The sequence below is a fragment of the Tympanuchus pallidicinctus genome, unplaced genomic scaffold (genome assembly GCF_026119805.1).
Source record: "Tympanuchus pallidicinctus isolate F22 unplaced genomic scaffold, pur_lepc_1.0 scaffold5, whole genome shotgun sequence".
NCBI classification, from domain to species: domain Eukaryota; kingdom Metazoa; phylum Chordata; class Aves; order Galliformes; family Phasianidae; genus Tympanuchus; species Tympanuchus pallidicinctus.
This window is the reverse complement of record NW_026294769.1, coordinates 66,337,284-66,350,383: the sequence shown is the minus strand read 5'-3', so window position 1 is coordinate 66,350,383 and position 13,100 is coordinate 66,337,284. Positions and strand designations below refer to the sequence as shown.

Below are 13,100 nucleotides of genomic sequence, written 5' to 3'. Positions count from 1 at the left end.
GTATCACATCAAATTCAAGAGACAGTCAACTGATTTTGTTCCCCTGGCTCCATTTCCTTCCTTTAATCTGATGTAAAATTGTGCTTACAGAGCAATAAGATGAAACTTTTAATGCCTCACACATGCTGATGGGAATGCAGAATAGCATTTTCAGCAATTTCCCCTTAGCAGTTCTTTTTTGTATAGTCAAAATAAATCTGGAATCTAGATTCAAAGAGGTAACTTTTTTCTCCATTCTCTATTCTTTTTTTTTTTTTTTTTTTTTTTTTTTTTAAGAAAAGCATTCTGTTCATCAGCACACGAGTAGATTCATCCCCCACCACTTCCAGAGCAACTGTCAAAACTGGGATTTTCACAGCAAACTGACACCCCAAAGACCAACAGAACAATCCAGTTCCAGTGTTGAAAAGAAAAAGGCTCAGTCACCTTTATAAAAACATCGAAGTCATTGTAAATCTTTATGAAAATGTAAATTTGTAATTATCATTGCAATTGCTGAATTATCCATGTCTACATTGAATACGAGTAATTTTCAAGTTAAAATTTAAAGCCATCTCCTTTTTTTATGTCATCCTCTAAATGATGCCATTCTTCAACAGAAGCGCTGTTAAATTAAGATGAAAAAAAATGGATTGAATACTCATATTATCTCCTCTGAAATTACATGGCAAAGCCTGATAAGCAGGTTCACACACAGCCGGTGTCTGCGTGGTGCTGTAAGTACATCAGTAATTGCTGAGTGGCCAGGGGCAGTGCAGGAGGAATTACGAGGTGTGGATGTGAGCATCTCCACCCCTTTTCTAATGAGGAAAAGCCACCTTCAGAGTATGATGCTAAAGAGATGGAAAGGCCTTACCTTTAGCAGAGGCTAGTAAGGAAACAGAATGATTCAGTTCCTAAACATCAGGAAAAGAAATTGGGTGAAGAATGAGGAAACCATCTACATACCCAGACATGGCCACTGCTGCACTGCAAAAGCTCAGAGAAAGGGAAAAAATATTCTTCTGCCTTCTGCAATAATTGCTCTGTTCCGAGCAACTGAAAGGGGAGGTATTCCAGTAAGGATGGCAAGCGACTGATTTGCTGTAATCCTCAGAGCAGAGATGCCTCCTTCCCAACACTCAGTGACCCAGGAAAGATAGGGAGAATTTCCAGATGGTTTTGTGGATGGCTGACGTTCTCCAGAGGATTTTGCAGGTCCATAAATCCCATAATCCTAAAAATCCTTGGAAGCTATGGAAAGGATCAATCTGAGAGCTCCTCCCAGCATTACTCCAGAGTGGTTGAAGGCACAGGGCTGAGACCTTTGGAGAGAGGAAAAGGACAGCCATTATATGAGAGCAACCACAAGGAAGTAGAAAGCACAGGCTCTTCCCACCTATCTTATTCCCATGCAAACTCTTTCAATTCACTTTTGCACAGGAGGAAGTTTTTAGGTTTGTTTGATTTTTTTTCACTTTTCTCCTTTTTTCATTTGTTTCCCTATTAGCCTGGTTTATTTAAACACACTGAGCATAGGCTCCATGGGACCACCATCTCCAGAGGCTCACAGGTCCCACGTGATATGAAACAAAGAGGACTATAAAACAACAACCAAAACAAAGGTCACCTAACCAACACATCCTTCCAAAACCCTTTTGACTGGGGAAAGGAGACAGTTTTCTTTCTCCTTTTTTACTTTTTTTACCCTAATTACATGTTTTCTCCAACAGGGAAGAGAAGGCAGTAAAAGGCTGCTTGGAAGCAGCTGAGCGGGACTTTCTGCCTTCCTAATTTCAGAGAAAAATGCCCATCTAAATGCCCATCTGGGTTGAAGTGGAGGAAACAGCCCTACGTATCAGCTGGATACAAAGCCTAACACCTTGGAAGCACTCAGCTCTGCAGTAAAACAACTGTTTGCACTTCCTAACAAGTCAAGTACACCTCCACGTTCAAATGAAATAAAAACCTCTCAGCAAAGTGGCTTCAAATGCCCAGGGAATTAGTCATAAAGATTCTAGTTATTCAACGTGCATAAAGCCATCAAAATTTGTTTTGTTTTGTTTTTCCTTTTAAAACCTGATATTACTAACAGTGCTGGGAATCAAGTTGCTGGGACTTTTGTTTGTGATTTTAAGATAAGAAAGCTATCACACAAACTCAGTCAATTGCCAGGCCCGGAAATAATGCTTTGCAAGCAGTGAAAGGAAACTCAAATAACTCCCTGCCCAACATTGCTTTCTAGTTCATCTGTCATAAAAACAGCAGAGAGCAGCTCAGAGCCAAAAGATTTCTTTTTGCTTTGTTTTAGCTCTAGCAGCACAGAAAGGTGATATCACTGTGTTTTGCAACCAAGCAAATGAGTAATGAAAGTGCAAGCACATACATTAAATAGCACGGGCTTAAATAAAAGGTGTTATAATCATTTGTTTTGTTTTGCTAATTGTGTCAATGAAGTCCTATCCTCAAACAGATGAAACGCAATCAGAAATAAAAAATAGAAGGAAAAACCAAGTGAATAACTCAATGTTCAGAATACTTTTCTTTTTTTTTCCCCGTTTAAAACTTTGGAGAAACCCATGCTTATTATAAACAGCATTCCACTCGCATCTATTTACATCACATTCAGTATGCAACCTGCCTTTAATCAAACCTTCTTCCTCACTAAGGAAGACAACAGAATCACCTTCTCTGCTTTGTAAAGACACAGGCTTAACATAGCCCCAAGCTAAGCTGAGTCACAGTTGCCACCAGTAGGACTGATGACACTGTAACTCACTGAAATCTGGTGTCTTCCCAGTGTATTTAGGCTGCTGACTACAAAATATGTCACTCAAATCAGTGCAAAGCAATTTTAAGTCTTCCCTCAAGTCTTCTAGTTCTTGAAACCAGAAACCTGAATGGTCTCCTTGCTTCTTTGGTATTCCAGAGATGGGTAGGGCTAACAAAATAGCCCCATATCATGTCCCACCTAAATGACACAAACATTCAGAGCCTACCAAAACTGTGAGCTGATAAAAAAATCTTAGGAAAGGATGTGATTGCCCCAAAATAACTCCCATCCTATTCATCATATAGCAAATCTCAGTCACTCTGATGATTGCACGACACTTAAAATGCCTGTAAAACGTATTTCTCCACTAAAAGAACATTTGCCTGAAACCCTTGAGCTGTTTTTTCTCTAAAATATTTACAAAATATGTGCATGCCAACTGATAAAAATCCATCACCAGTCACCAGTGTGCCAGGAGGAGTAGGGCTTCTGTTCTAGCTCACTGTACACACTTTCACCAGGAGATGAGTCAAAGAAACAAAAGGAAGAAAATACAAAAATTATGCTTTTTCTGCTCTTCCTCTTGGCATTTTTTGCCTCCAAAGCCAGATGGGACCCTGCCTGAAGCAGGGGTACAACTAGACGATTTCAAGTGGTCCCTTCGAACCTCAACGTGCATTGAAGGGTTGCTCCATTATGCCCACATAAATGTCCACCTCTTTCTAGATAGGCTTTAAGAGTTGGAAGAACTGATAAACCAGTGATACATGTTCATTTTAAGCATATTCTTTTGTGGTATGGCAGACACGGCACTGATGTGCTCAACACCTTCCCTTCTAGGCTGTGAGGACAGGATACAGGATGTCCCAGCATGGGATGCAGATGACATTCAAGCTCTTACAGGAAAAACCCGAAAAGTCAACTTTTTGGTTAATTTCACTTTGCCCTTAAAATCCTGCAGGCATCTGCCCTGCAGACCTCAACTCCAGCTCCAGTGCTTTGCATTCCAGGCTTACAGCAGCCTTCTGCTTCCCTCACAAATTAGGCGTCTAAGCAGTGACAAACACCTACAGGTCTTGCCCAAAATAACATAGAGAAAGTCATGCAGCAGTACATCTACACTGCAAGTGACAGTCCAGCATCTGAGAAACACATTCCTTCTTCTCATCCCTCAATGAATAACAACTCCTGCACTTGATCAGCAGGGCACAGTTCAGCCACCCACACTGGGCAAGCCTGGCTCCAAATAAACACAGCATAGGCTGCAAAATACAGCAGCACTGAGAGCCCACAACTCCTTCTCAAGGGCAGCAAGACCAAGTCATATGAGCTGAAGGAAAACAGCAGCAAGCAGAGCACTGCAGAGTACCCCAGAGAGCCTCAGATGATTAATAGCCGAATGAAAAAAAAGAAAAAAAAAAAAAAGACTTGCTGCTAATTAAGAAATACAGGGGAAAAGAGAAACGAATAAGGACTTCCACCTGTTAAATATTTACCATTAAAGGGTCCCAAGTGCAATGTCTGTTTTAAAAAAACAAAGGGTGTTTTTTGTGCCTGTGTTTTTGGCTTAAGGAAAAGACTGTTTTTCCACTTCAGCTTGTTCATTACAACCCAACCATGTGAGCTAAGTGCAGTGAGGGACCTGTAAAACCTCAATATCTGCACCAGATTACTACAGCAGGAACTTTATTATGGGCACAAGAGCAAGCAGGGCTTTTTGTCTCTGCTGTTCCTGTCCCACATCCAATGTGCTCCAAACTCACCCCTCCAAAACACAGCAAAAGTCCCAAAATGGCCCCTCTTTATTTTCCTATGCAGAAACAAATTTTTTTATGCCCAGTTAAGAAACAAAAGAAAAAAAAAAAGTCTTTTATATTTTTCTGCAAATTCTCCTTCTCTTTTAAGCAAAAGGTTGCAGGTATATTTACTGAAAGGCAGCAGTGAACCACCGCAGGACACAGTCTGTCCTCTCTCTTGCCTGGGCCACTGCTGGGGTCAAGCTCATGTGTTGGCCAAACCTCCCGGGCAGCAGATCCAATTCAGCACAGTGCATAACTCAGCCACCAAGGGGAATGGATTTCTCTAGGTGTGGTGAGCTCAGTGACAGAAGAAGGAAAGGATCAAGCTGGACTATCCTTGCCCTTGCATCGGCACCCAGCTGGTTAACTAATTCAACCCATCTCTGAAATCTCTCCCCAGCTGCTACCACCCTGCTCTCAAACACAGAATTTTAGAAGAGGTATAGATTGAACCCAGGAAATGGAGAGATTCCAGGTCAACAGGGCTTGTGTTTTGCATCAGCAAGGCAGTGTATGGTCTGAACTCATTTACTTTAAGGAGTCACGGAAGGACACCAGTGTTTGTCTGAACATCATATTTACATCCTTATAAAAGAACAATTGAGAAAATCCTATAAACAAAATACTTCAAATATTCTGTTATTTGTTTGTTTTCCAAAAAAAATAAAGGCCGCTGCTCCCTTTCACTCTCACTCAGAAGCACCACATTCTTAGAGTGACCTGTCTGCTTTTGAAGGGTTCACAGGTTTGACCGACTGCCACATCCAGGCAACCTGTAGAGGGAGGGCTTTGGCTCCTGCATCAGAAAATGCAGCTATGGTAGGACGTGATTAATATGGGAAGTGCACCTCACAGGGGCTCCACCAGAACACCCATCTAGCAACACAGACCAGGAGATGACCCCAAGAGTCAGTCAACTTGCCTGTTGCATCAGTCTGAGCTATCCTTGTGTGGATTGCCAAAGCCACCATTTGCATTACACAGTATTGTAGGGAAACGACGTGAAAACCACAACCATTTATCATGTCCCATCCTACCACTCTTTGCTCTAAAAAGTAAATTCTGTAGATGCCAACCAAAACAGGTTCAAAGGAGAACAACAAAAGCAGGAGTATCCTCCAGTGAGTGGGAACAACCGTGTATGCTTTGTTCAATGACAGGGCACTGGATGAAACAAAAAACAGAGTTCTAAGGACTGCTGATTCTTGTGAGACTTCTCAAGGAAGTGCACCTATATGTTCCATGTTCGGTATTATTACATTAACTCTTCCCCATAACCATTCAGCATTCCTCAAACATGTCCTAAATGTCCATACTTGATGGCTGGGTCTATATCTTGACCCAGCTCTAACTAGTGACTACCACACATCATTTTTCAAAGCTTAATGGTTCAAAAGCACGATTTTCCTTGGTGCAAGCCAGACCTCCAGAAGTCCTTGTCAGCACAGTTCTGTGAGCAAAGTCCTTCTCCAAGAAGACCCTGGGCTGAGGAAAACCAATAGCTATGAATGCCATGGCTGCCTTCAGCTGTATCTTACAGGAGGGACCGTCACCCGTTGCTTACATTGCTACAGAAGTGCCACATGACAAGCGTAACATTACTGAGTCAGTGTTCATCTTGGTAACCCCACAACTGAGATGGGAATTCATTACTTCTGAAAGGCCTCGGTGAGTGCGCTCTGTGCGCGTTACAAGAGAGCGGGAGGCGATCGCCTGCTGTGACAAAAACCCAAATCACAGATCAGGCACCATAAAGAGCTCAGCCACACAGAAAAGCCCTTTGAGGCAAACACTGCTAGCGGATGGCCCTCCCGAGCAGCTGACTTCTTCGCTTGCAAAAGAAACAAAAGGCACTTTTTATATCTTGCACGGATGCAATTACTTTGGTGTTTTGCTATGCCCAGCAGAGTGTGCAGCAGTTGTAATGGGACAAGGACTGCGAGGTGACCACAGTCCTGTTCACCAAAGAAGATAAGCTACAGATAAGCCTGAGTGGGAGCCTAATTAGCACACAGGCTCAGCCCTTTTGGCTTTTTAATTCTGTTATTCTAACAATTCCTTACAACAGAACAGACATTTGGTATTTATCCTGGCACTTGCCCAGGTTTCCATCCCTGCCCCTCTGTTGACACCCAAGCGGGCACCGCTTCACCTCCCGCACCGCCAGCGGGCTCAAACAAGAGCTCCTTTCTTCCCTCAGGTTCCTTACACAGGCACGTGGCAACAAGGAAACCATCAGCTCCCCAGCCAGCCCATGTCTAGCCCAAAAGGCCTGAAAGAGCTCTCTCAGGTATGGGATGGAGCTGCTGCTTCTCCATCTCCAGGGCCATGGGGCTGCACCCTGTGCTGCTTCCTGTGGGGCTCCCACACCAGGTACAGCTGAGGAACCCCAAGAAACTGGAACCCCTCTGCAGCCTCACTTCTTGCTTTGCCTGGCTTGATTCCTGAGAAGCCATCCTGGCTTCCCAGAGCTATCTAAAGTTTGCCGCCACTTTTTGTTACAATTAATTAATTTATGACTTTTAGTCCACAGCAAAGTTAACTATTTTACCAGCAAAAATCACTAAGCCAGCTACAAAAATAATCCTTCTAATCAGTGTATTTTAGTTTTTTGTGTTAGACCTATTCTTTGAGTTTTCAGGATTTGTTTTGTTACTGTAAAGGCTAAAAACATGCTTTATAGTTAATCAAATACATAAAATTCTCATAACTACGTCTTTCTAGGAGCAAAGGAGTTGCACTAAAATTATAAAAGTGGCTGTGACATTAATTAGATCTCATTGATAGAACAGAAGACACCAACTACTTACTTTTCAAAGATAAAGCCAACCAACTTGAAGCAGTTCCTTCACAGCTAAAAGTTGGCTTTCATCAGCCCATCACTACTACAGACTCATTTATTTTTATATTCCTCTATTAAGTTGGGTTTGAAATTCACGATGTTATACCCTCCATGCTGCCACTGCTTCAACTCCCAGGAGGCACAGATGTGCCAGTTGCTATGGCTGGTTCTGCTAAAGGTGCTGGTGGGACAAAGACTCAGCCAGAAACCCCAGTGCTGGCCAAGTGTGACTGCTGCTTCTGGCACACTACACTGATGCAGCTCCAAGTCCACTAGCAGTAAATCAGCTTGTTGGTTCAAGAAGGCTTAAGGGACACAGTTCTGACTGTGCTGCACTTCTCTAGCATCCTCCAAACACTACATCCTCCCTGTGGTGCTTTGTGGGCCCTTCTCTGCCTGGGTTCAGCTCACCAATCCACAGAGAAACCAAACACTGCTGTTTGCTGGCAGTGCTTTCAGTGGGTGTGCAAGTAAAGCCAATCAGTCAAAAGCAAGGGGAGGAGGGCCAAGCAGGAAAAAGTCATTTTTTAAATCACTGTAAATCACCCCCTTCCATGGGTTATGAATTTCACGCTCACTGTTTGTCACCTTTCAAAGCTTAATTCTCAGTGGCTGCTTCCTCCTCTAGAACCTGGATGTGAGAGAGCAATAATTGCTCTCGTTGAGTCCCACCACATGTGGCTCGAAGTCCCCACTCCAGCATGGGTGCGCACCTACACCCCACAGAGCTTGGGAGAAGCCCCCCATGCTGTGGGCTGGCACACTGTCCTGTAGAGCAACCAAGGTGAAGGTTTCAAAACATCTCTGGGAACAGCAGTCCAGTGATGTTTTGGCAGATTAGGCTCTATCTTCCTGTTACTTTTTTTAACCTCCTGTTTACTAAGGGCACATGTTCAATATTCCGTAAATAATAACAGAAAGTGTTTTCAATCAAACCAAAGCCCATAGAGTACTTTGACTCATTTCAGCAACTGCTGGCAAATCCAAATAAATGCCTACCTGCTAATACAGGCAGCATTAATGCGAATTAATAAGCCTGTAAGCACAGTTAAGTTCATGGGCACTAGCTCAGGCTCCTCTCGAAGTGAATGAAATTATTATTATTAAGAAAGATTTCATAACAGCATAGGATTAAACTTCATCCAAACATAGATGCAGTGTTGGTTTAACTAAATGCAGCATGGAAATGTTTTATTTATTGCATCAGTGCAGTTCTGCTACAGAGCTATAGCCCAGTGCTCATGCTTCTCCCAGTATCCAAAGGAAAGTCCTCTCTTCTGCTTGGAGGAAGAGATGCAAAGATTCGCACCAAGCACTGATGCCCATGCTGTATATGCTGGCAGGACAGCAGTAAGGCTCTGGCGCGGCTGGAGGGATGGACACCTTCATGTATGCACAAAACCAACTACATTTCCTGCAACTCAAAGAGGAAATTTATTTTTATGTTTTAAGACTGGTGATGCACTGCACCTCTTATCTGCTGCTAATAATTAAAATTGTCATGTCACGCAGTCCAGGTTCTTCAGTGCCTAATGCCCAAGTTTTCAGAACAGCTTGCATGCTACTATTGAGAGGTGTTCAAACTAGAATTATGAGAAAAATAAATAAAAACCAGGTAGGATTACTTTACATCAGCACCTAGAGGCATTGGAGGAATTTCCAGCCACATGCCATCAGCTTCATGTGAATGCAGCTAACTACTTCATTGCCTATAAGGCACGCTCCATGAATCTCGGAGTCCTAAAGGTCTCTTTCTCTGCCAGGGTTCCTAAGAACACATTTCTCTCATGGCTTCCTGTCTGCTCTTTGTCCTGTTACAGTGAGAAAGGCACTGTCTACCACAACACCTGCGTGTGATCTGCTTTTCTTAAGCACAGGGTTTAATTCTTGTCGTACAGCCTTGCCATGGGGAGTCCCATTGGGGTTTCTCTACTGAATCCAGCTGAGTCAGGACCTCACAGTCATAATCAGTTCTATGGACATGGCAGGGGAACAGAAGATCTGTTTTCATGAAAATGGCCGTCCTTCATCCAAGAATCCTTCACTAAGAATGGAGAGAGACTATTGCAAGAGGACATGATCTTAAGTGAAGCAATTCACAGGTCTATGATCCAACCCAAAATACTCGGAAATATCTTCTTCCAAATGTCACTCATTCAAGAAACCCTTTTTGCCAATCCCCTTTCCCATTTGCACACCCCCCTATCAGGGACTATACAGGAGCAAACGTTAGAGGCCTTTCTAGTCAGCTTTCCCTGTTTACATAAGATAACAAATGTATAACTGATAAAGGAAGATTTTTTTCCACATGGTGCATAATTAGACTATGGGACATATTTACTGAGAGAAGGCCCCAAAGTTAAAGAAAAAGAAAAGAAGGAAGGAGCAAGCATTTCATCAAGATTCATGATTAAGTGGCACTGTAACAACTGAACTTGATTATTTGGGGCTTTGATTATTTGACAGGCAGTCAAGCATAAAAATAACTCCATACAGAATATTCAGTTTATTCAGTCACTTCTTAAGAAGATGACACGTCTTTCCCTCTTCTGACACAGCCAATGTGCCCATTTGGACGTCAGGACATCAGATCAGACATGTCTACAATACAACAAATGTAAACTTTCACACAGTCACCAGCTCACACTTCTCCAGGCCCCAAAATCTTTCTTATGATCCTGGAGCAGCTCACGTTGGTGAGGAGCAACCCAGTAGCTGCAATATGATGAGCGAGGCTAAGAAAAGCCTAAAAAGTCAAAGGACACAGCCAGGAAAGTGGCAGCACTTGGTCAGCATCACCTTTCACCTACATCTTCTGAACTGCTTTCCTGATAAAAGATTATCTTGGAAAAACAAGGTCGTCACGGCTGCTCGTTCCAGCAGGTCCCAAGACCTGCCACACCACGTCCTCATAGGACCTGTCCACACACTGTTGCTGTGTACACACCACCATACCAAAAAAAGTTTATAGAATCACAGAATGGCTTGGATTGAGAAGGACCTTAAAGCTTATCCAGTCCCAACCCACTGTTGTGGCAGAGCTGCCCCTCACCAGCTCAGGCTGCCCATCCTCAGGGTCCTATATCCAACCTGGCCTTGAACACTGCCAGGGATGGGGCATCCACAGCTTCTCCAGGCAACCTGTTTCAAGGTACAACAGCTTTGATCATACGAAAAGCACCATAACTACTTTTTTTTTCTTCTTTTTTTTCTTCTTTTTTTCCCTAATGAGTAAATTGAGATACCAAAGGAAAACAACACAGAACAGGCCTGCAATCATAAGACTGCAAGAAGAATCAGGATTCCTCAGGGACATGCTTTCAAGAAGAGAGTTTAAAGATCCTCGTAGATATTTGCATTTTTTTCCTACCTCAAAAGCAGCACAGGTGAACAAAGTCAATGAAAATGACCTGGAAACCTACACTGAGAGTAAGAGTGCCGTAGCCTTGATTTTGATCTTGAAATAACCTGGCCTAAGCTCATGAATCATTTTTAATGTTTATTTTTAGAATGATTACCTTCAAACCTTCAGACATGTCCTTTAAATAGTTTGACACATTTGATACCTTTTCCATTTTTTCCATGAGGCTGAAAATATGATCTGTGAAGTCACATTTATCAAGGGAGACTTGTCCATCAACCATATCTCAGCAAGTACATTTCCAAGGGAAAGAACTGTTTGTTTTACAGCAGATGCAGGTTTTCCCAACACCTACCACAGGAAACACATCATGCCAGTATCCAGATATGCCAAAGCCAGCCTGCTCTTTCCACAGCTATGCTAAAGTTTTAGCCTTGAGTTGACAAAGCCTAATTTAGCTGGTAAGAACTTACTCTCACCAACATGAAACTGCATTCACCCCTCAGAGCTTCAACAAGCTTGGTACTTCAACAAACCCTTTTGGTACTCAAGATGGATGGTTTGTTGCAGCAATTCTGAGCACACTTTTATTTTATTTGTAGAGGTCTCCACCAGGTTTGGGAACATGTACAGCCACTGTATATGTGATTTCCTATCAGCACTGTAATCAGTCAGCACCACAAAAAAGAGGGAAATTTCTAGTCCTCTTTTTATCAAAACAGTCACACTAGTAGAGATCTCCATGAATGCAGCCAGGCCAGTATGACAGTATCCTATCTCCTTTTCTCTTCATTTGTGTTCACAGTGGCGTAAAGCCATTGGAGGCAGCACATGGAACCAGGACAGCAGGAGCCTGTTCTCTTCTAACCATAATGCAGCGGAACAGGGAGGCATAAAGAGCCCCACTTGTGGGGCACTGAGGGATTAAAGATCTTGTGATCCTCAACTGCCTTCACATCATCACTTCCTGCCACCCTCTTCCTCATTACGCTTCCCACAGAAACAGACCTCTGGAAAACTGTGAAATTGCCTTCTAAATCCAAATCCTCAAGCATCCCCACGAACACGGGCAACCTGGAGGAGTTTATTGTACATCATTATACATGGTTCGGTTCCACCAGTGAAGTCCTATTCATTAGGATGCCCTGAAGCATTAATACATTCGCATCACAGCTCTGTATATCTACAGGAACCAGGAATAACTCTGAAGAATTTGAACCCTGCAGAGACCATGTGATGAGCCTTCCAGTGAAACTGATGGGCTTTAAACATAGTAACACAGTGATCACCAGACAAGATCAAACCCAACCACTATCCTTGCTCAGCATCTGGTCTCCAGCCTCAGACATTTGGAGAGAAGCGCCGCACACCTAGCAGAAGGAAGAACAATTCTGTCACTGCCCACCATTGGGCATCAGCATCCACTAGCTTAGGTTGGATATCAGGAAAAACTTCTTCACAGAAAGAGTTGTTAAGCACTGGAATAGGCTCCCCAGGGAGGTGGTTGAGTCACCATCCCTGGAGTGTTTAAAAACCATTCGGATGTGGTGCTCAGGAACATGATTTAGCAGAAGGTTGCTAGTTAGGCCAGTATGGTTAGCTTATGGTTGGACTCGATGATCTTTAAGGTCTTTTCCAATCTGAGTGATTCTATGATTCTATGACCTGCTGGCCTAGCAAGATTAAATTAACAGGTTAAACTAATTCACCAGCTGTGACTTGTAGCAGCTGAGGAGCTGACACAGTTCCCCTTCTGCCTCTGATAGGGACCACCGCAGCCTACAGGAAGCAGAGCAGACACAATGACAACATCTACCACGGCTGTTGCATCGCCAGGAGACCACCTGCCACAACCCTTACAGGTCCATGTAACCACAGGGTCACTGATTAAACCAACTATGTGTTTTTATGTAGATATATTCATGTATAATCTAACAAACAGCTTTCTTACTGTAGGTTTGCCCCATCAGACCTATTCTGACACTCACATCTGGGTCATTTCATGTCTGGCAGTAGAGGAGGGTGCTGGTCTCCTAGCACAGATGAGTTCAAGTCACATAACTCAGGTATTTGCTACTCACTATTCTTCACTTCATTACTCTTCCCAGAAAAGAGTACAGACTGCTATTAGTAACCCATTTCAGGTGACTTTAATATGATGCAGTTGCAACGCATGAAAAAATCTGAGCTGATTCACATGATGTTTCCCATTCCCACGTGTCCCAGAACAAACTCCAGAAGAGCAACGCAGTAGCTGTGTCCACAAGTGCTTCAGCCACCCTGGCTGAACCTCCCGCAGGTCAAAACCTTGTGCATTACATCACTGGGGTTACATATCACACTGAC

General features: G+C 43.2%; 1 long non-coding RNA gene across 7 annotated transcripts in view; it reads right to left on the bottom strand.

Moving 5' to 3' along the window:
• The window catches only part of LOC128091567 (uncharacterized), a 78,364-nt gene that overhangs the window by 37,944 nt on the left and 27,320 nt on the right, over positions 1-13,100 (bottom strand). For all 7 annotated transcript variants that reach the window (XR_008211458.1, XR_008211452.1, XR_008211454.1 and 4 more), the window contains exon 3: positions 949-1,304. This is a non-coding gene — a long non-coding RNA (uncharacterized LOC128091567). The remainder of the gene's footprint in view (positions 1-948; positions 1,305-13,100) is intronic.